Genomic DNA, 25,551 nt, shown 5'->3' with positions numbered 1-25,551 from the left:
AGTTCATCTCAAACGAAAACCCCTCGTGCCCCACCCCCCAATCCTGCAAATGACAAATCATAGTGGCTTTTCATTCAGTGGAGGCAGAAAAATATGAACCCAACCTCTTTTTTCCAAGGAACTCAGAAATCATGTTTTTTGGTTTTTTTAAGCTCCAAATATAATTTATTATAAATGTATGAGTTGCTTCTAGTGGGCAGATGCCTTACATTTTGATAGAAAGGCATTAAAGAGGCACAGAGAACTGGACCTGTCCAGCCCCTTCCAAATCCCCCCACAGCTCAGTCGTTCGTACTGGGCCACAGCGTGAGTTACCAGCAGGGTCAGGGGGTGCCCCCTCCATGTGCCCTCGCCTGTCCTATTTGATTATACTAGACTGATCGGCACAGTTGAAACTGATCCTCCGTGGGGTCTGGTATCCTGTAGGCACAAAATGAATGTCTGCAGTCTAATGTATCCGTAATTTCTGTTAGTTCATAACTGGATAAGGTTTTCCTCCCACGTGTTAACCAGTTGCTTTCCCTTTTCAGTTCTGGAAAATCCTCCTCTCTCTGCTCATTGATTTTGTCTTATTCTATCTAAGGTATTGCCTGTTCTGTGATCTGCGTTTCCTTTAACAAGTGCCTCCCTGCATTGTGTAATGATAGACTTCCGTTTCCATAATTGTTCCTTTCAGATTTGTCTCCTTTTAAAGCTCTTTTCCAGGATAAATGAGACAATCATAGTTGGGGGTCCTCCAACCATGCTGCATCTCCCACATGACATATATGTACACGTCTGAGGGCGTAGTTCAGAGGCACAGGCTGGCTTCGTGTAGTGTTTAGTCCCCACACTTCAAACCAAACAAACATGTTTACTGCCTTGGGAGGAACAGTCTCCTCTTAAGGCTAGTGTTTCCTTCTGTGGAGTCTCCACATTTAATTTAATGATACCGATTTGAGATTTTCCTTGACACATGTTTTTGTTTTCATCTCTTGTAGGTAGCACACAGTCCTTATTAAAATGTTGCCAGATTACAAGCAAAATAAGCCAGACCGCCTCCCTTCCAAGAAGAAAATCACATTTTCCTTTCATATGTAGAACCTAGGTTACTACATATATATATATATGCACATATAAAATATGTCATGCATGTTGTACATCCATAATACATGCATGTGACGTGGAAATAAAATGGAGCCAGTTTGGAAAGACAGGTAAGACATGTAAAGAGGACAGGAACGGGAAGGAACATGGCCAAAGCAGATGGTAGGCTTGTAGAATAACGTCATTATGAAGCCCACTACTTTGTACAATAAATGTTAAGCTGTTAAAACTTTTACTTACAGTGTCTCCACATTGCGTGTTATTTTATTTTACATAAAGATGGTCCTATTATCACAACATCTCTTGTCATTGATAACAAACCTGTTAAGGTTTACATATTTAATGGCTAATTAAATTCATGAATTTCAGCAGCTTTTCCATTGACTCCAGTTGGCTTTCCAGATATAAAAATGAATGATGTATAAATATGTGTAATTTTTATTTTTAATATTTCTTTCCCAGTGAACTGTCATATCTTCTGAAGGCCATCCACTCAGAATGGCAATGGCAGGTGACATGTCCTATATGATGAGTATAATCTATTGGTATAAAATACAGCCATGAATGGAGAGATGGCTCAGTGGTAGAGGTCCTGAGTTCAATTCTCAGCAACCACATGGTGGCTCACAACCATCTGTAATGGGATCTGATGCGCTCTTCTGGTGTGTCTGAAGACAACGATAGTGTACTCATGTACATCAAATAGTTTTTTTTAACAGTGTACTCAGTGTAAGAAATATGTTAAAAATCATATGGCTGAGCAGATTTTTTTAAGTTACATGATTATTTTGTCACATATTTAAGGGAAAGTTGTTTGCCGTCTAGAAAAAAAAAATGCATTCAAAATTGCCAGAGCTGAAAGTCTCTTTCCACTACTAGAAAACTGGCTGGTTATTCAATGAGAAAATGAGTGGCCATGTTTGAGTCCTGAACTTAGAGAGAAATTGAGTGAAGCCTCACCAAAGAGATTGTCGCTGTGAGCAAAGACTGTGTTTCCAAATAATAATGTGGAGGTTGCTGAGGAAACCCCTGAGGTTGACCTCTGGCCTCCGTTTACATAGAGAGAGACAGACACCAAAATGATTAAGTGTTCCAGAGACAGGACCACATGACCAGGTCACAGGACGGGGAGGTGGCTTATTCATTCATAGTTACTGGTTTTCCTCAGAGATAGGAGAGCGCGCAACTTAAAAACCAGGTACCAAATACACGAAAGACAAAGGGGAAGTTAGAGAAACCTCACCAGTGAGTTGGGTCGTGTGAAAAAGGAGGCAGATGTAAGCCTTGGTACTTGAAGAATTCGTGGGCACAGGTAAGAGTTGATTAGATAGAGCAGAAGACAGGAGCTGTAAGCTGCAGCGCTGGTGGGGAGGAAGCAGACAGATGAACTGACAAAGAAATGATGCACACGACGCTGAAGTGCATTGGAAACTTCTCGTCTGCTTTCCTGCCAAAGACAGATGACGTGCTGGTGATGTGCCGGTTTTCAGTGTAGAATGATATCTATCTATCTATCTATCTATCTATCTATCTATCTATCTATCTATCCATCCATCCATCCATCCATCCATCCATCCATCATACAGTGTTCTGCCTGTGTGCATGCTTGTACACCATAAGAGGGCACCATATCTCATTACAGATGGTTGTGAGCCACTATGTGGTTGCTAGGAATTGAACTCCTGGCCTCTGGAAGAGCAGTCAGTGTTCTTTTTTTTTTTTTTTTTCGGAGCTGGGGACCGAACCCAGGGCCTTGCGCTTGCTAGGCAAGCGCTCTACCACTGAGCTAAATCCCCAACCCCTCAGTCAGTGTTCTTAAGCCGTCCCTCCAGCCCCATGATGTCCCATAATCAACATAAATTTTATTTTACTCTATCAATACTTTGCAGAAGCTTTTCACCTTGCTCTTTAGGTATTCTTTTCTGAGAATTATGTAATCATATATATACATATACACATATATGCATATATACACATGTGTGCCACAATATGTATAAATGTGGATATATATAGATATGGGTATAGATGTAGATGTAGATAGAATATATAGAGAATATATTTGTCACAGTATTTCCTGGAGTTATATTTTCCATATTTAATTGTAAAAATCATATATGTGGATATACAATATATATAATCTTTTATCATCTCTATTATAAGTGTACTTCCTAGATCTATTATAGGACATTGATTATAAATAATTTTTATGGGGTCGGGGATTTAGCTCAGTGGTAGAGCGCTTGCCTAGGAAGCGCAAGGCCCTGGGTTCGGTCCTCAGCTCCGGAAAAAAAGAACAAAAAAATAAATAAATAAATAAATAATTTTTATTTTATAGCGTAAAATATCTAGAAATATTTTTATGCTGAAAATGGTACTGAAAGACTACATTCAGACAAGAATGTCATTCCCATACATCCTAAACTACATTCACTAATATGAAGTTGTTCTTTTCTTAAAAATATTGTATTTATTGTTATTACATGAGTAGCACATGAACATGTGTACCACATGCATGCAGTGCCCATAGAGGCCAGAAGAGGGCATTGATTCTCCATGAAACTGGAGTTACAGTTGTTTGGGAAGAACCTGTGGGTACTGGGGATCACCCTTAAGTCCTCTCTTGAAGAGCAGACAGTGCTTCTAACTCTAAGCCATCTCTCCAGCTCCGTAGTCATCCCCTTGCTCCAGACCTATGCAGGTGGAAGGGTATGTACACATACATTCACCACTGGGAATGGTAAAACCTGGGGTTGGGTTTTATCACAGGATTTTTAGCAGCACCTCAGCAGTCAGACCACGATGCTGACCATCCACTCCCGTCTCTTACCTCCGCACTTAACTTTGGACAAGCTAGATAAACGTTCTAGGTCCTAATTTATTTATTAGTGAAACGAGGCTGACAGTAGTTCCCACTCCCAGGACTAACTCTGAGTATGTCAAGTGCTAGTCAGAGCGAGAGGAAGCTCTAGTTGGCTTTTATAGAAGGGCAGACTGTTCACACTGGAGCTAGACTGCTCAGCTCTGAGCTCCCACACACAAAGAACAGACTCTGACATGAAAGAATAAAGGTTCTGGCTTATTTTCTAAAGTTCTTGCTTTTTAGAAACAAACATTGCCGAAAGGGAGGTTTGTTATATCCCCTGTCGTCTGTAGCAAGACAGTTGAAATATGTTGCTATCAAGTTATGATCCGAGCTCATTCCGAGAGATTCATTTGTTTCGTGGAATTGTGTGCAAGTGCATTTCCCCCAGCCTTTTCTATCCTTAAGTGGAAATTATTCCAGCACTACTTAAAACTTGGTGGTGCTTATTTGAATATTTTCATTCTGCTTCCAGGAACACGGGGGTGTCCATTACAGTGCTGGGAAATACATACTTACAGAAAATAGGGATTGATTTTCCCCGCAGTGGTGTTCTGAAATGTTCTGAGGAAGTGGCTGATGTACATGGCTGATTTTAAAGAAACAAAGTTAGAACGTGATAAATGGTAGGAATTACCAAATGATCCTGAAATAGCAAATGTGTGTTTAGCATTCATTGGTCTTTAAAAAAATAAAATCAAGGCTAGCTTTTAGGGACCCCCTGGGGTTGCTGTAATGTTAGTATTCCTTATGTCAAGGTCAAGAGGTTTTAGACTTTAGTCAGACCCCTGTCTTTTTGCTTTATTGATTTTTTTTAACTTTATATGTACATCTGCTTTAAAAGAAAAATAATCTCGATTTTGCTCTCTTTAAAAACTCCAACTCACTGTTCACATTTCTCCTGAGTATCTTTGGTGCTGCTAACTGCTTCCTTTGGTACAACATGAACAACGTGGCATGTGTTTCTAAAATAATGCATCTATTTTCTCTCCAGGAAAGAAAATCGTTCCCAAATGTCCTGTGTGACAAACCAAGTCACTTGTATAGTTCCTTCAACATCACAGTTCCATAACTTTTGTTGTTTGTGCTTTTAAATTTTAAATCTTCAAGGCTATCTTTGGATATTGTTCTTTTGCTCATTAAAGGGTTTCCATCAGGATAAGAGAGTTAGAATTCCATTGAAAGAGTAAAAAACTGGAAAGTGGTCAACTTCAGTCAATTGGAGCTCTGGATTAGAGCAACAGAAAGTGCTACCCCTTCTTTCCAAATGTTTTTTTCTAACAGATATTTAAAAAACTGCCCCCAGAGTGTCCCCTCCCTCTTTCTCTTGTTAACTGCATATGTCCTGAATTTCTTCTGATATTTTACTTCCCCGAGGTGTAACACGTAAATATATGCTGTATTCTGTATCAGTATTTTGTTTCACTGTAGCAAATTACCATGTATTTCAGGCTAGTCTCACAGCTCTGCAGATCAGAAGGCTGGACCTGGCGCTCAGCAGGGTCCTCTTTCCAAGCTCTCCCAGTAGCTGGCAGAATTGTTTCTCGCAGGTATGGAACTTGTGGTAGCTCACCTCGCCTGGTCTTCGAGGCTGAGAAAAGCAGTTCCTGGTGCTTCAGATTGGTTTAAAGGACCCATCCAAGATAAACTGCTTTGGGGTTAAGTGGATATTTACAGATGCATAGCTTCTTGGAAGCCATTTTGTTCCATAGGTTCTTTCCCAAGGACTTGGGATGAGCAGCCTGACCTCAGAATGCTGGACATTCAAGTTCTTCTGAGAAATTGGCCTTCCTTATTCTTGACTTTCAAAATACAATAAATACATTGTATCTTGTTTATTTCCTGTGTACAAGGTTGTAACCTTTATTTTGTAAATGAATAAAGGTAGAGCTATAGAGGTGGCCCAATGGTAAAGAGCACTGGCTACTCTTCTAGAGGGCCTGACTTTGTTTCCCAGCATCCACTTGGTGGTTTACAGCCCTCTGTAGCTCCAGGTCCAGAGATTATGCCACCCTCTCCTGGCCTGTCTAGGAACTGCATATGCATGGTGCACAGACAGACGTGCAGGGAAAACACCCCTACCTGCAAAATTTTAAAATAAATAAAATACTTGAGAAATATATCATAGTTATCTCAAGACTAAATGCCTTGACGTCTCACAACATAAAAGGCCGAGTGAAAAATAATAGAGAAAAAATAATCAGTTAAGTAAGACTTTCATTCTTAGTTTAGGTTGTTTTTTCTTTGTTTGTTTTGTTTTATTCGAGGACAGTCACAGATTTCAAATGAATTCCTTTTACTCAGTTCTCACTTCAAGTGGTTGTGGGAAAAGTATGAAGTCATTTCCCCAAGAAAGTAGGTAACATAAGAGAGGCAGGTTCCCACTCTCTTTAAGAAATCTAACCTAACACAGCCTCCCAGGGGAACGTAGACCTCCTTGGGCACTTAATCCCTGTGACGTTAAAGGAAGCATGTGACTGCTTCTGCAGGACAGCTCCTAGAAGGTGGAAATCACAAGGCATGGTGGTTTGAATAGGAATGGCCCCATAGACTCATGTATGGGAATGCTTAGCTCATAGGGAGTGGTGCCGCTAGGAGGTGTGGCCTTGCTAGAGTGGGTGTGGCCTTGTTGGAGGAAGTATGTCACCGTGGGGGCGGGCTTTGAGTTCTCCTATGCTCAAGCTATGCCCAGTGTTGACCACAGTCTCCCCCCTGCTGTCTGTGGATCAAGGTGTAGAAATCAGCTTCTTCTACAGCACCGTGTAGGCCTGCATACCACCACGCGCCCTACCATGACAATAATGAATTTCTTCTCTGAAACCGTAAGCCAGCCCCAATTCAATGTTTCCCTTTATAAGAGTTGCCCATGGTCATGGTGTCTCTTCACAGCAATAAAACCCTAACTAAGCCAGGCATGGTAGCATACACTTTTAATCCCAGCACTTGAGAAAGCAGAACCAACCTGGACTACAGAGTGAGTTCCAGGAGAGTCAGGGCTACCCAGAGAAACCCTGTCTCAATAAGCAAGGCAGGGTAAGGGTAAAAAGAAAAAGCTAAGACACAAGGCTTTGTTCACCCAGGGCGTGGGCAAAGCAGGTACTGCCTACCCCTTACCCCTTTCATTTCCCACTCCTACGTCCATAGCAAAGCGTTTCTGCATTGAGCACAAGATCAGATCTATTTTATTACTTCGTAACTATACTACACCGAGTGTATTGTTACCTGCTCATAGAATGCTTTCAAGTCATGCCCAACATGCTCGCACATAGGATACATGCTACTCTACTGGACTGACAGTTCCCTCCTTCAGTTTTAGTTAAAGACTTCCTCTAGGATATCACAGGGAAGGCTCACACGAAACCACCAGTGATCTCACATGCTAGGCAGAAGAGTCTCAAGGTCGCTCACTCTCTTTTACTCCACTTACCACCTTCAGTTCTGTCACATCCTTCCCCCATTTAAAATGTTTCCGGAAAAAAGAGGGAGAAATGTCGCCGACTCAGAGTTGGGGGGTCCCTGTAGAAAGTGTATGGGATCTCAAACAGAAATGAGAGAATTCTCATCCCATCCCTAACCGAGAAGCTATCCACCTCTGATTGCTTAGAGGGGGGATATCTGTGTGTCTATTTTGATTTTCATGCTTGTGTTTTGTTTTCCTTGTTCTTAATTCATTTTTTTTTTTTTAGAGAGAGAATGAAGATAAATTTAGGTGGGTAGGGAGGTGAGGAGAACCTGGGTTGGGAAGGGGATGGGAAAAGATATGATGATATAAAATATTTAAATGATAAAAATATAGCTTAAAACAAAAAGAGAGGAAAAGAAATGAGGGACCCCTGCTTCCGGTTCTGAGCTGGAGCTCTGTTTGTGGAAGGACAAGTAAAAGGTGACCAGGTATGTAGACAGCGAGAGGAAGGGCTACCTTCCTGTAATAACCTTGACATCTCACCATTCCTTTGGCCTTGGTTTTGCTCATCACAGGCCTACTTTGTAACTTGACTGTTAGATTTCTTTATAGGCCTTATGAATAAGATGTTGATGTTTGTCTAAATTTAGACACCTACCCCCCACACCCCCAATCCTAAATTTCACTCTCGTCTCATCTACTGCCTCTGGTTAAACAAATAAATAAATAAATCCTCACCACCACCTCCCCTTTGATCTTCATTTCAGGTTATTCAAAATGTATGGCTGGTGGCCTTCAAAGGAGTAGCGCGGTTACGGGATGTTTTATTCAGCGTGTGCCTGCTCTGTCCTTTGTGTGGCTATTCAGATTGCTGTGGAATCTGACCCGAAAGGCGGTCATGAATTTTTTGCCCACCGTAAATGACAAGCAGTGGTATATGGTGAACGCTATAGGCATTCTGGAAATTTCTGTAGCGGCGTCTATTTCACGCAAGTCTGTTTCCTTAGGAATGCTGGAAGGTTCCACCTAAACTCTTTAGTCAGAGACCCAGGTTTTATCTCACGTGTAACACAGAGTGGAAATAATTCAGAATGCAATTACAAGTCGAGGATGCGTTAAAAGAGAGCATGCAATAACTTAAAAAAAACTGATTGTTTTTAATAATTCCATGCCTTTGGGACAAAAGGACATTCGCTTTTTATGCCCACCCCTTTGGAGGTCCACTTCGTTTTTCATTGGCTGCCCGTGAAATCTTTCGGAGATCATTACCTTAGTGCCCCCTAATGAAATGTAAATAAAATGAATGATTACAGCTTGATTACGGGTCCAGTATTTACGAGGCTTCTGGTAACTCAGTGCATAAATTTAAGGGCGTGAGTAAATTCTCTCAGGGCCAGTTGATGCAGAGTGAGCTGTTTTTCTTTTCTATTTTTTATGATGCACTAATTCTTTGCACCTCTAGATTCTTTATTGTTGTTTCTGTCCCCGAAAAAGTGAGATTCTGGAAAACGTGTGTGTTTGTGTGTGTGTGTGTGTGTGTGTGTGTGTGTGTATGCGCGTGTGCACACACACGCGTGCATGCGTGTTTCCTGGGTGATGTTTATGGTCCCTGTTGAGTTCAGGACAAACCGAGGTGGCTGGCAGAGTCTGACCTGTCAGAGGAACAGGAAAAGAAAGGAGCCTTGCTTTCCTGTTTGCTTTGAGCAGCGTGCCTATCTTCCCACAAAGGAAAACATGGCAGCACGCTCTCCCTTTTCATTTGTCATAACCCAGCTCACTTTCAAGTCTAGGAACAGCACAGTGGAATGGGTTAAGTGTTCTGTGCCTGGTTGGGTTAGTTTTCGCTTTTTCCTCTATACAAAGAAAGTTAGCCTGCATCTCAGTTTTACTACTCAGCACCGTGCTTCCCCGGTAACTTTCGTTCTAGAAACGCCATTACTGTGAACTGTTCATAGTGAAGATTCTAATCCTTCCTCATCCTGCAGAGCAGCTCCTGCATCAAGAGGTTGAATAGCCCTTGAAGTACGATAGGCATGAGCAAATCCTAGTTGGAATATGTGATAGCTGATCTTGGGTATCGATTTAAAGTGGAAGGAGAGGGAACTTCAAGTGAAGAGTTGCCTCCCGTGGCTTGCCCTGTGGACATATTTGGAGAGCATATTTTTGTTGCTAATTGATTTAGGAGAGCCCAGTCCACCGTGAGCGATACCATCCCTACACAGGGATGGAGAGAACGATACTTGAAGGTGAGTGTAGTAGCAAGCCAGTAAGCAACAGTTCTCCTTGGTGTCTGCTTCACATTCTTGTTCTGACTTCCTTCCGTGAATAATTGTAACTTGTAAGATGAAATAAACCCTTTCCTCTCCAAATTGCTTTTGACCCTGGTGTTCCTCCTAGCAAAATATGCCTAGACGCCACTGGAAAGGCAGTCTCATTGTACTTTAGATTTTAGATCATGGATAGGTTTCAGATCCTGTCAGATCCTGTTAGATCTCCAGAATGCATGTTAACAATCCCTGCAGTAGAGTTACTGAAGCAGAAGGATAAAGAGTTCAAGACTAGCCTCAGCTATCTAGAAAATTCCAAGAGAGCTTAGGGGTTCCTATTGATAGTTTGTGGTATATGATCTATGATGTGAGGATGCAACATGTAAGTTTGGTAAAAATATATTTTAATACTCATTCAACTCTCTCATGTGGTCTAGAGACTTTCAAAACTCTAATGTATCTTTCATCTAAAATGCAAAGGAAAATATAGCGTCAAAGCAGCAAAGTTCCCAGGTATAGAAGATCATTCCTTTAAGCCACTAGCTCTTGACCTTCCTAATGCTGTGACCGTTAAATACAGTTCCTCATGTTGTGGGGACACCCCTCCCCAGCCTTAAAATTATTTTGTTGCTACTTCATAAATTTTATTTTACTACTGTTATGAATCATAATATAAAGATCTGATACACAGGATATCTGATTTGCAACCCCCAAAGGGGTCACAACCTACAGGTTGAGAGTCACTGTATCTAAACAATAGCCAAGAGTCACAGGCCCTGTTCCATTCCTACTCGTGTGAGTAAAGAAGGCAGTCGAGTGATAAAGGAGCCCAGTGGCTGTGAAGATTTAAGCCTAAGCAAGCCCAGCAATGGCTTCCCAAACAGCCTGGGCAGATAGAGAGGAAAGACAAGGATGAGAATGAGAACCTGGGGCTGATTCTGGGTTGGGTTTTCTGTTATAAGACTGTCCTTGGCTTTTACTGCTGGGAGCATACACCATGATCAAAGCAACTCTTAAAGGGACAACACTTAACTGGTGCTCACTTACAGGTTCAGAAGTTCAGTCCATTATCATCAAGGTGGGAGCATGGCAGCATCCAGACAGGGATGGTGCAGGAGGAGCTGAGAGTTCTACATCTTCATCTGAAGGCTGCTAGGAGCAGACTGGCTTCCAGGCAGCTATGACGAGAGTCTGAAAGCCCATACCCACAGTGACATGCTTCCTCCAACAAGGCCACACCTCCAAATAGTACCACTCCCTGGGCCAAGCATATACAAACCACTACAGGGACCAAAGTATGAGTTGTACTAGACCATGTGATCTTATTTCAAGTTCAAGATGATCTGAGAAAATAGCAGAGTATTACTGTAATCACATGCAAATTCTAGATAATAGAACCCAGGTCTTTTTGAGTAGATGGCTGCTATGTGGTTATACAAGCATCAAAATGGACATTTTACAATCCTGCCCCTCTGCCTTTTCTTGATGCCCAAAACCACTGCTAAGCATCCCAGCCCTTCTCAACAGGAGCATCCCTTAGCTCCAGAGCACTCCATAAGCTGGATACACACACACACACACACACACACACACACACACACACACACACGCACATGCACACGCGCACACACACGCGCCTGATCAAACAACAAACTTTTGATATACAAAATATTTATGAGTGAAAATGAGTTAAAATGTGCATGTATCGCAGTCCATGATAAAAGGAAGAACTTTGAGGATGATCAGTAAGCCTTATGGTAAATAGTTGAAGAAGGAAATGATAAGGCTTGGATCCTAATTCCTGAGTTCAGATGTTCAATGTGAGAGTGAGTCATCATATCAGAGAATGTGCCAGGAAGTGCGCAGGCATCCACAAGTGTGCCCTTTATTCTCAGAACAGAAATCATATGCATGCGAGTGGATCTGTACTTGGTGATGCACACTGAAGACATAGGCTTTGTTTCTCTACCACACCTTCCTCACTGGAGATGACTGATCACACCGGTCCTCTTAGGCTAGAAAGAGCAATTTTAATCATCTGTCCAAGGCGTGCCTTTTCTGAGGTTATTGATTGATAAGGACGTTGCAACGTCATAGATTCAAGTCAACGAGAAGGGTAAGATCCCTGCATGTGTCATTACCCCAGGAACACTGACGACCAAGCCTGCTTTAAAAAGTTCTCATCCATAAACCAGGAGTGCTGCTATATGCCTGTAATCCCAGCGTTCAGGAGATGGAAGCAAGAGAAGCAGAAATACAGGATCAACATCTGCAATGTAGAAAGTCTGAAGTCAGCCTGAGACCTATGAGACCATGTCTCATTGGATTAGCAAGTTCTCTACCATTTCTGCTACTTTAAAATAGAGATAAGGCTAATGGGTTAGAGTAGCTGAAGTTAGGATATAAGGGCAAAAGGGAGGACTCATTCTAGTACAATCATAAAATTATAGACATTAAGATAGATCCTATAAAACGCAAATTTCATAAATAACATTTTCCTGAATAAGTTTTGACTAAAAAATTAAAATGCAGTTGGAGGATAATCAATAACCTCTCAAATACTACAGATTAAAGATATTTGATATTCTGCTCAGGAAAATCTGATAAACCAACATGTGTTTTTTTTCAGCATCCTTGTACAAAAGGAAGTTAGTCTTCTATTCCTACTTGCACCATATCGATGGCTGGATAACATGGTGATATCCAGTTCCCGCAGGCTTGGCAAGGTTGTTATGTTTCAATGTTTTCCTGCTGTTCCCAAGAAGAAGAGATTATAATTTTACTTTGCTGTTTCTGGAGAAATGGAAATTGAGTGGTGATCCACTTAGAAAGTGACGGCTTGTGGTATGTTCTTAGGGACCTTTTTCCTTTGTGTTTGTGATGCAAGGAGAGCCCAGCTTGTCTCAGTACTTGAAGAGTAGCTGTTACAGTGGGCATTTGACTATCAGGGAGATGGAGAAGAACATGGCACAGTCTTCTCAGAAACTTTGTATGCAGAGGAAATGTGAGGGCAGCGCTGTTAGAACAGTGCCTTTGCCCTGTATGACCTGGCTGTAGAGAGGCATCTCTGTGCAGGATCATCTCCTGTCGCAGAGTACGGAGTCGAAGCATTCATCTTCACTGCCATATGTTTTCCCTTCGGTAGGACTTGGAAGCAAAGGACAAGAGTCTAACCCCAAACTCTGATTAAGGCAGATGAGTTTAGACCAGCGTTGCCTCTGGTTTCTCCCCTACCCATTACGTAGCCCCAGAATATAGCAAAGAAAACCCTTTTAAACTGGGAAATTCTAAGCTTCATTGTTTTAGTAATTTGACGTTCAGTGGCGCCCACAATTCTTGGTAAAAGAATGGCGGTTAGCCAGCATGCAATATTTAAAAAAAAAAAATGACATTTGTATGTTTTTTCCATTGCTGTGCTAGTCTCCATGGTATGGATGGCATCTAATCAGGGAAATGTGGCATTTTTACTCCCTTGCCTTCAAACAAAAACACACGTGGATGCATTATTTAATATAGGTTGTCAGATCGCCATGGTATTTATAACTGAGAGGCTGTGGCTGATTTGGAATTACGCGGGATATTAAGGGAGAAGAGTTGCGGAAAGATGACTTTTTATAGAGCGGCTCCTCAGAGGTGAAGTGGTTTCTTACATTGCTGTCTTTCCCAGCTTTTGAAATCTGGGGTCTGAAAATGTTACAGACGACATTTTCTCAGTAGGTTACCTTCGGTGTGTGGCTGTCCCTTCTCGTTGCCAATCAGTTCCACAAGTGTCTCCAAAGTGAAACATTCAGAATGTGCCTTGACCAAGAAGAACTTTCATGGAATACTTAGAGATCAGGGACAGGGACAAACTGGGAAGAGAGCTGTTCTCTGTTCTGTATTCATGGTCCTAGAAGCTGAGTAGTTTCACAGTTATTTTCGACAAATTCTTACTGATTATCAGACATTTTTTAAATGCCCTTATATGATTCAAAATCTGAAAAGCTAAAATAATTGACAGATGTTATGAGAGTAACCTGTTCAAGGGAACCTTCCCCTCTTTTTTAATGGGATACTTTATTTATTTACATTTCAAATGTTTTCCCCTTTACTGGTTTCCCCTCCGGAAACCCCCTAGCCCATCCTCCCTCCTCCTGCTTCTATAAGGGTGCTCTCCCATCCACCCACCCATTCCTGCCTCTCTACCCTGGCATTCCCCTACACTGGGGCATTGAGCCTTCCCAGGATCAAAGGCCTTTCTTCCCACTGATGTCTGACAAGGCCATCCTCTGCTACATATGTGACTGGAGCCAGGGGTTCCTCCATGGGTACTCTTTGGTTGGTGGTTTAGTCTCTGGGAGCTCTGGGGCATCTGGTTGGTTGATATTGTTGTTCTTATGGAGTTGCAAACCTTCAATCCTTTCTGTACCTCCTTCATTGGGGACCCTGTTCTCAGTTCAATGGTTGGCTGAGAGCATCTGCCTCTGTATTTGTCAGACTCTTTCAGGCTCCTGTCAGCAAGCGTTTCTTAACATCCACAATAGTATCTGGGTTTGGTGTCTGTGTGTATATGGGAGGGATCCCCAGGCGATGCAGTCTCTGGATGGCCGTTCCTTTAGTCTCTGCTCCACACTTTGTCTCTGTATTTCCTCCTGTGAGTATTTTGTTCCCCCTTCTAAGAAGGACTGAAGCAATTGCATTTCAGTCTTCCTTCATGTGGTCTGTAAATTGTATCTTGGGTATTCTCAGCTTTTGGACTAATATCCACTTATCAGTGAGTGTATACCATGTGTGTTCTTTTGTGACTGGGTCGCCTCACTTAGGATGGTATTTTCTAGTTCCATTCATTTGCCTAAGAATTTCACAAAGTCATTGTTTTTAATAGCCGAGTAGTACTCCATTGTGTAGATGTGCCACATTTTCTGTATCCATTTCTCCATGGAAGGACATCAGGGTTCTTTCCAGCTTCTGGCTATTATAAATAAGGCTGCTATGAACATAGTGGAGCATGTGTCTTTGTTGTATGTTGGAGTATATGCCCAGGAGAAGTAGAGCTGGGTCCTCAGGTAGTTGAATGTCCAGTTTTCTGAGGAACCTCCAGAGTGATTTCCAGAATGGTTGTACCAGTCTGCAATCCCACCAACAATGGATGAGTGTGCCTCTTTCTCCACATCCTCACCAGCATCTGTTGTCACCTGAGTTTTTGATCTTAGCCATTCTGACAGGTGCAAGGTGGAATCTCAGGGTTGTTTAATTTTCCATTTCCCTGATGACTAAGGATGTTGAACATTTCTTTAGGTACTTCTCATCCATTCCATATTCCTCAGGTGAGAATTCTTTGTTTAGTTCTGTATCTCACTTTTAATAGGGCTATTTCTCACCTCTAAAAGATGGTTAGCACTTTTCGAAGTGTTCACATTCAGAGCTCTTCCACACATGTATTGCTAACCCTCTGGATCGTGTATCTAGTACATCCTTAACTCCGTCCACATCCAAGTGTTACTAAAAGTAAATATCTTGGCTTAGATTAAATACACAGCATGTGCTATGCACACGAATTCTTCTGGAGTCAATTTGTCAAACATGACATATCCATACTGTGATCTGGAAAACTATTATCTTGTAGTAGAAAGATTGCAACATATAAAGTAAAAAAAAAATCTCAAGTAAAAATTTATGCGCTTGGGATGTTGGGGAAGTGTACTTATGTGTGTGTGTATGTGTGTGTGTGTGTGTGTGTGAGTGTGTGTGTATGTGAGTGTGTGTGTATGTGAGCCACAGACAGCACATTTCGTATCCCCTTTAGGCATCTACATTTTCTATGTATCTAAACCTTGTGTTTCCCCCTTTCTACTTTAATGTTGTTGGTGTTAACTTTCGTTTACTTCAATGTTTATTTAGCATATTTGTGTGTTCTGGTTCTGGACAGGATGGTGTTTAACATAAATATTATAAAGAGAGAGGCATTCAAGAGAAGGCTGGAGGCTCAGAAAGCTCTCAATTAGGTTCTTTGCTCTTAGAAGTAGCTTGAGGCTCATGAAATCCCCAAATTCACAAATTGAGGGGTTTTCACATATTTGACATGTCCACGCAACCAGCAACTTAGGAGGAAAAGAAAACCAAAACAATGTAGATTCACAACTTCTGCCACCAGATCTTCCCTCTACCCCATGTTCATTGCCAATCCTCACACACACACACAAACACACACTCACATACACACACACATACACACACATACATACACACACATACACACACTCACACACACATACACACACACTCACATACACACATACACACACACACACTCACACACAAACACACACTCACATACACACACATACACACACTCACACACACACATACACACACGCTCACATACACACATACACACACACTCACATACACACATACACACACATACACACACACATACACACACACACGTAAATGTTAAACACCTGTGCTTTCTTTTTCCTTGTTTCTCTTTTTAAACCGTGACAAAATATGGTAGCAAGAAATTTCCATTTGACCTACTTATCTATAAGCACGCAATTATGTGATATTAAGTACCTTCACCTTGTTGTATAACCATCGGCACTACCCATTTCCAGAACATTCTCCTCCTCTCCAACTGTGACTCTGGACCATCAAACATTGACTTAACATCTTTACTGCTGGTCTCTAACAGTGACCATGTTCTTTTCCTTCTTCCTTCCTTCCATCCTCTCTCTTTCCCTCCTTCCTTCCCTTCCCTTCCCTCTCTCTCTCCCCTCCCCTTCCCTCCCTCCCTCACTCCCTCCCTCTCCCTCCCTCCCTCCCTCCCTTCCTTTCTTGTGAATCTAATGAGTCTAGATTCCTCAGATCGATGGTAGGAGTCATTTTTATCAGACAACAGTAATGGCATTCCTGTTTTTATTTCATTTTATTTTATTGAGGTGCATACCCTACAGTGGGATGGGTTGCTCATAGGCATGTCTTTGTTTTTGAGGAATCACTGTTATCTCTCTGCAGTGGCAGTACCACTTTGTTTCCCCACAGGATATTATTTCTGTCAGTAATTTTTTTCATATGGCTATGATATGTAACTATAGCTCATTCTACTCTGTCACCGTATCTCCATGTACTTAGTGGCCATTTTTACTATTGATGATTGTCTTAGGGTTTCATTGCTATGAAGAGACACCATGACCAAGGCAACTCGTATAAAGGGAAACATGTACTTGGGGCTGGCTTACAGTTTCAGAGGTTCAGTCCATCACCATCATGGCGGGAAGCATGGCAGCGTGCAGGCAGCCATGGTGCTGGAGAAGGGGCTGAGAGTTCTATGTCTTGATCCTCAAGCAGAGCGAGACTGTATGCTCCACATTGAGCTATACTGGCCATATCTTAGGCCTACCTGAACAGTAGCACATGACCTTCAAAAAAGTCACCTCCTAATAGTGCTGCTCCCTATGGGCCAAACATTGAAACATGTGAGTCTTTGGTGACCATACCTATTTAAACCACCACAATGGTCATCTGTGTGAATTCTAGTTTGGGACTACCTCAAACTATTATCTTTCTGTAGCTTTTTATTAATATATTACTGGAAAGAAGGTCTTAGAATGAAGATAGTACTATACTTACGAAGTGTCCTGATCACTGCACTTGATAACAGCTAACTGTGTGGCCAGCTGACGTTGGCCTAGCAGGAGGGACTGTTTGTATCACAGAATCAGAAAATTTGGGTGTCAGGCATCTGGCATAACTTGATCCACGACTAAATAATTAACACCAAATTCTGTTCATCTCTCTGTTCATTCTGCCTTTTTAGCTGTTGTCACTAGATTCATGATCACAAGACAGCCAATGACACTTAACCTCCCATCTTGAAACGCAGCAGGAAAATAATCCCTCTCTCTCTTGCCCCTAACCTAACTTGAGTGATATCCATAGTCCTAAAGCAAGACTTTTGTTCAGAGAATAGATGCTGCTGGCTGGATCAGCCTGCAGCTTGCACATTGTGTGTTTACCAGAGCCAAAGCCAGCAGGATGGGGCGGGCAGCGACACCTCCCAGACTAACCTAGAATACAGTTATCACAAGAATGAAGAGAAAGCACTGCTTGTTTGAGCTCAGGGTGTGGGAAGGTCAGCATGGTCCATGACAGCGACACTGTTAGTCTGCACATAGCTGGCAAATCACACAGTGCTGCCTGAGGATCGAGATATAATTGTAGCTACAGAGTTTTACTGCAAAGTAAAAGTCGAAATCAAAGAGCTTCCTGATGGCAGGTCAAAAATTGAGGTGTTCAACATCTCCATCACTTGCTATCGTAAGACAGAATCTTAACTCTAGTCCTGGCTGGCCTTGAACTTATGATCTCCCTGCGTCAGCCTTCTGAATGTTGGGATCATATTTGTGAACCGCTATTGTTGGCGAGTATAAATTTCCCTTCGTTTCCAAGGACTGGTTTGCACTTTTGTTTACTTGCTTTCATTTTGTTTCTGCTTAAAAAGACTTTATTCACTTTGATTATGGAAGGGATATTGTCGAGAAGGAGAAAAATCACTAAGTCTTGGGGATGGAAAAGGTTTGTGTTTCTCCCATTTTAAAAAATACCATTGTGTCTAGCTGCATATGGTAGATAAAAAGTACAAGGAAATTAGGTGATGTTTCAATAAAAGCAAGTACAATAAAACGCAGAGATACGACAGGAAGTTACTATCATCTCTGGCAGCTAATCTTCCTTTTTTAGAATTATTTTATTCTTATCAAAATATAATATATAGAGAGGGAATTTTTTTTTCTTTTCTATTTTTTGGAGCTGGGGACCGAACCCAGGGCCTTGCGCTTGCTAGGCAAGCGCTCTACCACTAAGCTAAATCCCCAACCCCGGAATTTTAAAAATTAAATGCTGGGCTAGCTTTATGAAAAACTGGATCCCTGCATTGCCCATCCCCCACCCTCCACTCCTACTTCCCGTTGAGCTCTTGAATAAGAGCTCAGTAGTTTCTCAGTAAGGATTCAGGTTCCTCTAACATCAGTTAGTTCCATGCTTTGTGTCTTCATTAGGGTTTTACTGCTGTGAACAGACACCATGACCAAGGCAAGTCTTATAAAGGACAACGCTTAATTGGGGCTGGCTTACAGACACGGCAGCACCTAGACAGGCATGGTGCGGGCAGAGCCGAGAGTTCTACATCTTCACCTGAAGGCAGCTAGCATGAGGGTCTTAAAGCCCATGCCCATGATGACACGCCTACTCCAACAAGGCCACACCTTCAAATAGTGCCACTCCCTGGGCCAAGCATATTCAAACTGTGACACGCTGCATACTGACTTCATTTAGGATACAGGGAGGGCTGTTCTTCTGACCCCTTATCCTGTGTCATTTTCTTGCCTTCTCATCTACAGTTTCCCCATCTAAAGACAGCATTAAGCGTGATTTTTTTTTTTTGGTTAAATCAGTTTTCAATATTTATATTATTCCAGATATGCTTGAGTTAGTTTCTCATTGCTATAGTGACAAGTCACTTTAAACTTAGTGTCTTAAAATAGTACAAAGTTATCATCTTACAATGCTAGGGACCAGAACACTGAACTGTGCTTTGGTAGCAATTGCACAGAGCCAAGGGCTGTCTTCTTCTATAAGCAGTCCCTTCCCTTTAGAAGCTTCTAGAGCTCCTTAGCCTTGGCTGTATCACCCTACTATCTGCTTCTACCAAGTCTCCAACTTTGGCTTCTCCCTCTTCTGCATTGTGAGGGCTCTGGGTTTTATGACAGATGAATGCCAAAAGTGCAAGACCATCCTCTTGCCTCAGCATCCTGAATGTGAAGAACAAACTCGCAATTACAATGTAAGATGAGTATACAGACGGGCATCGTGACATTATCAGAGGGCCAGCATTCTGTACACAGTGTGCTCTGTGTCGACCTACTAATCACATTTCCATTCTCCCCGATGACTGTGTTTTTCATGGCTGCTTTTACTCTGCCTGGATTCTATTTAGCTATCATGAATCCTTTCCACATTCTCCTACAGAGCTTCATTTCTGCTTTCCGCTCTGCAAGTGGCATTAGTAACCTCTCATTATGTCCTGTATTGAAGCTGCTCCTAGGCCCTCAGCTTCTGGCTCAGGTCACCTTCTCTGCTCTTGTATGTTAGCAACCTCTTTTGGGGATTTCCTTTTGGTAGCAATTGCCAACACCCTGGTGATTCCCTCAGCCTTTCTCTGTATACTGCCTCTTCCTTGCTCTCATGCATTTCCTCTGAATGGTTTGTTATTGTTCAGCACATCCTCCAGTAGTTGAGAGTAAATGTGATACCTTACATTCCTTACTGTCTCTTTAGAAGGTATGAAGATGTCGAGGAAAAGCTTTCTCTTACTGACTGCAGAGCCTCACAAGAAAGGGCTGGATGCTCTGTCTTGAGCTTTCTGGGCTTCTGTACAGAGCTTAGGGATGATTTTTCTCAAAAGTCTTAAAAACATAAAACATTCAAACAGTGTCCATTACAGAGGACACCCACACTCAGTCTCATATTAGTTCCCCAGTGAGGTCATAGAGAGTCCTTATAAAAAAAGGTCCATTCAAAGAATTAACCCCAGCTATTAAAAGGCACCCCTCCCCATAAAACCAGTTTCTGATCCCTGGTCATGAAGAATTCAAAGCATTAATTTCCCCTGTCCATTTCCTCCTGCTTCTTCAACTGATAACAATCTTCAGGACCTGTCGCCACATACTATTTATTTCTGCATCCTCCATAAAGCCCTGGACTGTCCCTCATTTGGGCAGACTTCTTGATAATCATCAACCAAGCCGGCCTTGGTCCAACATCCAAACCCCTGCAGTAGATATTCTTTGTCATTCTTTCCCAGTGTTTGTGAATTGACAGCTTATACCCGCCAGTGACCTCTACAGATGACTAAATGCCCTAGTCTCTGAGCCAAAGACACCATCTAGCCCTTGACTCTGTGTCATCCAAGATGCTGGTAGCCTACTGCTATCGGTAACCATGTTGTATATGTCCTTATTGATTTCCCCGGATTAATGACTTGATAGATGGGCCCTTTGATCTCATTCATTGTTGCATCTGGAACAGGCCCAGCTGAACAGAAATTTATTAAATGAATGATGATACTAGCTATTAAGAGTTCTTCATGTCAATACCTTTATCTAACACTGTATTATGTTGATGTTAAAGGGAAAGGACCAATCATATATGCCATCTTTGAAAGTTTACCTCAACTATACTCTCCTTGGAGGAACCTACAGATAGTTGAGTATTCGTCAAGAGCGGTAGCCCCTTTCACTCATGGCTTGCATCCTGTATGTTCCTTATAGAATCCTGAACCTCAGGAGAAAAGAAGAGAAAAAGATATTAGGTTTAGGAGATCTGTCTCATGAGTTTCACAAGAGAAGCCAAGCAGTTAGATTCAACTTCCCTTTGGCCATGCATGTCAGATGCATGTATTTGGAATCACTACAGGGTAAGCTTCTTCAGCTTTGTCCTCTGAGCAGCTGCGGAACCTATTTTACTGACTATTGAGTCCTTGTGCTCAGCAGAGTTTTCTATCTGGGTTGCTGTTCAGAATGGCATGGATTCCTTGGTAATTAGGTTTCTGTGACTCAGAAGTACTTCTGGGGCTCTGGCTATAAAAAGCCACTCCCCTTGAAAGGACCGAAGTCTCCATGTGCCTTCAGGTTAGTTAGATGGCTGAGAATCAGAAATGTGAAGTGAGAGGTAAAACAATAAGAGGGTCGCCCTCACCTCCACCTACGCTGAGCGCTGTGAAACCAGAATCTCAGTACTTAAAACAGGTCCTTGCTGCTAAGCGTCTTGAAGATGCCCCTTGTCTCTTCTTCATTGGGGTTTCCAGAACAGTACAGGCATTTGGGGCTGGGTAGTTCTTTGCTGTAGGGGATGGTGTCATCTCTGTTTTGTAGGCTGCTTAGCAGCGTCCTGACCACCTACTAGATGCCAGAACAGCAGTCCTCCTCTACATAAAACCAAAACCATCCCCCATCCTTGCAAAACCTAATTGAGAGCTATCATTCCGGAGACAATATAACAAGACCACAACAAAAGCCATGGCACTGGGTTTGTTCAAATGAATAATGTCAGGGCTAGAGGGATGGGCTCAGTTGTTAAGAGCATGGGTTCTTCTTCCAGAAGACCAGAGTTCAATTCCAAGCACCCACATAGCAGGTCACAGCTGTCCGCAACTCCAGTCCCAGGGGACCTGCCACCCTCACACAGACATACATGCAGGCACAATACCAATGTACATGAAATATAAATGAATAAAAAAAATTTTTTAAATAATGCATGTCACTGGATGTCATTTATAAAATTTATAATAAGAGAAGGCTCCTGTTTTATGCCTTCTGAGGCCCTCCAAAGCAATGTCAACCAATGTCCTCTGGACTTATCCCACCAAAATCATGTCGTATTGCTCTAGGATGAGCTGTTTTAATCTATAACTTTTGCAACACAGGACTCCATTCCTTCATTTTAAAAATTTTTTTATTTGTTTGTTTATTTGTAACTTTTTCTGGGGGGAATATATGGGTGGCCGCCCTCGGTCCTGGAGATACAGTACAGGTAGACAATCAAATATAGAGGAGATCAAGTGGTTGTAGGTGCTGAAGAGAAAAGAATGTCAAGATGAAGAAAAAGACTCACTAGGCACGGGAGGGTTGTATGTATCCAAATGGGATAGCCAGAAAAGGTATCAAGAAAGTTCAGAGTCCAGGTAACAAGGAACATGTTTGTCTTCCTTCATGAGGAAGTCCACCTTCCAATGAGGAAGGATTTGTTTTATTTGCTGTTTCAGAGATTTCAATCCAAAGCTTAGCAACCTAGGTCTGATGTTCTGTGATCATGATGAGATGCTCATCGTGGTGGAGCAAGGCCAAGAATCTCCTGATGACCAGAAGGCAAAGAAAGAGAAAGAACCTGGGTATCCTTGTTCTCGTCAAGAGCATGCAACCTAAGCTCCAACTACTTTCAACTAGGCTTAACCTCAAAGGTTCCAACCAACCCCAAGTAGTACTACAGGCTGGGGTCTGACAGGCTATTGGGTACCTTTAAGATCCAAACCATAACAGAAGTACTAGGGAAATGAGGTAGATAAATGAGACATTAGTGACAAACAGAGAAGGGTTTGGGAGGTTAAGGTCAGTGCAGAGCTTTGCGTACCAGCTATTCTGTGAGTTCTGATCTACTCCACCACCCAGGCTTAAAAACTAGTAGTAAATCACAGCCAACTTTATGTCCTCCCTCTTTTCCTTCCCTACTTATTTGGAACCAAGCCCTCATTATGTTATTTCATCTGTGAATACTTTCATGTACGTCTCTGAAAGATAAGGACTTAAAAGTGATTACGATGGGGTTGGGGATTTAGCTCAGTGATAGAGCGCTTGCCTAGGAAGCGCAAGGCTCTGGGTTCGGTCCCCAGCTCCGAAAAAAAGAACCAAAAAAAAAAAAAAGTGATTACGAGATACTATGCTGGCAAGTAATTGTCTTTCCCCAGATCCCCACACTGTGTGTATTTGTTTTTATATAGACACATCTACATACTTGATGGTGATTGTTAATTGTCAGCTGATGGAATCACAAGGCACTTAGGAGATGAGCTTCTGGGTGTGCCCATCTTGATTGTGTTCATTAGGTTGAAAGACCTGCCCACTATGGGCGGTATCATTCCCTGGCTGCGATCCTAGATTGTATAAGTAGAGAAAGGAAGCTGAATGAGAATGCGCATTTATAGGTCTCTGCTTCTGATTGTGGGTGTGCTGTTCAAGCTCTTCCACCTGAACTTCTCTGCCAAAAGGGGCTATATCCTTGATGTGTGCATCCAAATAAACCCTTTCTGCCTTTAGAAGTTGCTTTTGTCAGGATATTCTATCACAGAAACAGAAAGGGAACTAAAGTATGTATACATATTTATGCATATGTTACATATATTTAATGTGTATATAAGGTCTATATTGTTATTTTTTGAAATGTCTGATTAATTTTTTATAATTGCTTTGATATCAGGATCTACAAGGTTCATGGGTCTGGTCGTTTGAATAGGCCCATAGGGAATGGCACTATTAGTTGTGCCTTGTTGGAATAGGTATGTTGCTGGGCTAGTGGTTTCAGAAGCAAAGAAGTAAAGGCCTTGTGGTTCATTGTCTCTCCCTGCTGCCTAAGGATCAAGATGTAGACTTCTCAGCTTCTTCTCAAGCACCATTTCTGCCTGCATGCTGCCACACTTCCCACCATGACGATAATAGACTTAACCTCTGACCTATAAGCAAGCCCCAGTTAATAGATGTCACGGTCATAGTGCCTCTTCTCAGCAATGAAACTCTAAGATAATGGATTAGTTAGTTGCTGTGTATCTTAAGCCCTTTTAGTCTTACAGGTTCAATTTTCCATGTCTTTCCCCCTTACTAGAAATAAGTGTGTAAATAATTACAAAAAATATTTGTTTAGAACATATTACTTTAGGAAACCCCTCATTTGTTTTGGCTTTTGCTGGTCTTGTCTCTGATACTATTTAACATGTTGTTTCTCCGCTTCCTGCACACGGGTATCCTGATAGAGAAGCTTGGCTTTCTCCAGGGCTCTGTGACATTTTTGATAAGACTAAGTCTCATTCTTGCCTCAGGAGACACGTATTGTCCAGTGTAAATCTGTCTGTGCTGTCAACAGTCAGCAGTGCTCACAGCCTAGATCCACTGATTCATGAACACTTGGAAAACAGTATTCTGAGCTTTCCATCTCTTCTCTGTTTGCCAGTTGGGAATGCTGTATATAAAAGATTCATTTCCTTATCTACAAGGTATAACACATAGGAAAAGCAAAGTGTTTGGTGCTTCCTTTTCCAGGTGCCGAGGGGTCATTCTCTAGCTTCCACCAAGGTGTCCATGGCTACCTTACTTCCCTCCTACTCTCCTTCCTCCTTTCTTATACTCCTGACTTCAGACAAGTGTTATGTTGTTGTTCTTTCTGATACTTGACTACTCAACTGGACCCAAGTGTGTTTGGTATGAATGAGAAGGAAGTTACTAGAAGCTTTGTTCAGAAAAGTGACCTGTTGCAGAGAAGAACACTTTAGATTTCCTACGGTCTCTATGGCAAAGAGGATACCTAGGAAGAATGTTGGAGAGAGCAGTCTAGGAAATGAATCCAGCTAAGAATCCTGTGCCTTGGATCTGGGTGATTTCAGGAGAAAGACTAAAGAGAGACCACACATCTGACATTGGAAGGAGGCTTATTTGGAGGCTAAGGGTCATGATTATGAGTCTAATTTTGAATATATTACATTAAAGTTATTGAAAGAACATACTAATGAAATTGGCCCCTAGCCCAGTGGCATGTAGAACTACAAATCGCTTGAGAAGAACTGTGTATGAAAGTTTATGGGGTTAGATTAAAGTATATTTCCAAAAATGAGATTCTCCCATAAAAACTAAAGAATTTCATAGTTTGACTATTCTTTTAAACTAAAGGTAACTGATTTTTAAAAATTATTTTGATTTCTTTTAAATCACCACTTCTAAGTAAAATTGATCTCTTTGTGATCAATAGGTTTTCATTATTTCTTCTTCTTTTTTCTTTTACTAAATTTAAACTACTTTATATACCCTTCCATTGCACTTCCTATGGAGACAAGGGTGGTCTTAGGGCTTCGCTTCCAGTAGGATTTATTGCTTCTAAAAGGTAAGAGGGTTGGCTACTGACCCTGAAGGAGAAGTTGATGACTAGTTAAAAATCAACAATTTTCATAGAGAAAATAAGGGACTCAGCATCATTGTGGGACACTACATAAATATTCATCTGGGCTCAGCTCGGAAGAGTTACAAACGGTTGCTCATACCATGAGGGTAACACTAGGAGAAACCAAATGGAAGCCAAATAGAGTCAGATGTGTTGGAGAAAACCAACCTCTGCTTTTCTCCTTGGCCCTCTGTATG

The 25,551-nt window shown here is 41.8% G+C and overlaps 1 protein-coding gene across 10 annotated transcripts in view; it reads left to right on the top strand.

Moving 5' to 3' along the window:
- The window catches only part of Mast4 (microtubule associated serine/threonine kinase family member 4), a 598,008-nt gene that overhangs the window by 352,211 nt on the left and 220,246 nt on the right, over positions 1 to 25,551 (top strand).

The sequence above is a fragment of the Rattus norvegicus genome, chromosome 2, assembly GCF_021556685.1.
Source record: "Rattus norvegicus strain SHRSP/BbbUtx chromosome 2, alternate assembly SHRSP_T2T, whole genome shotgun sequence".
NCBI lineage: Eukaryota > Metazoa > Chordata > Mammalia > Rodentia > Muridae > Rattus > Rattus norvegicus.
This window is presented reverse-complemented; position numbering and strand designations above follow the sequence as displayed.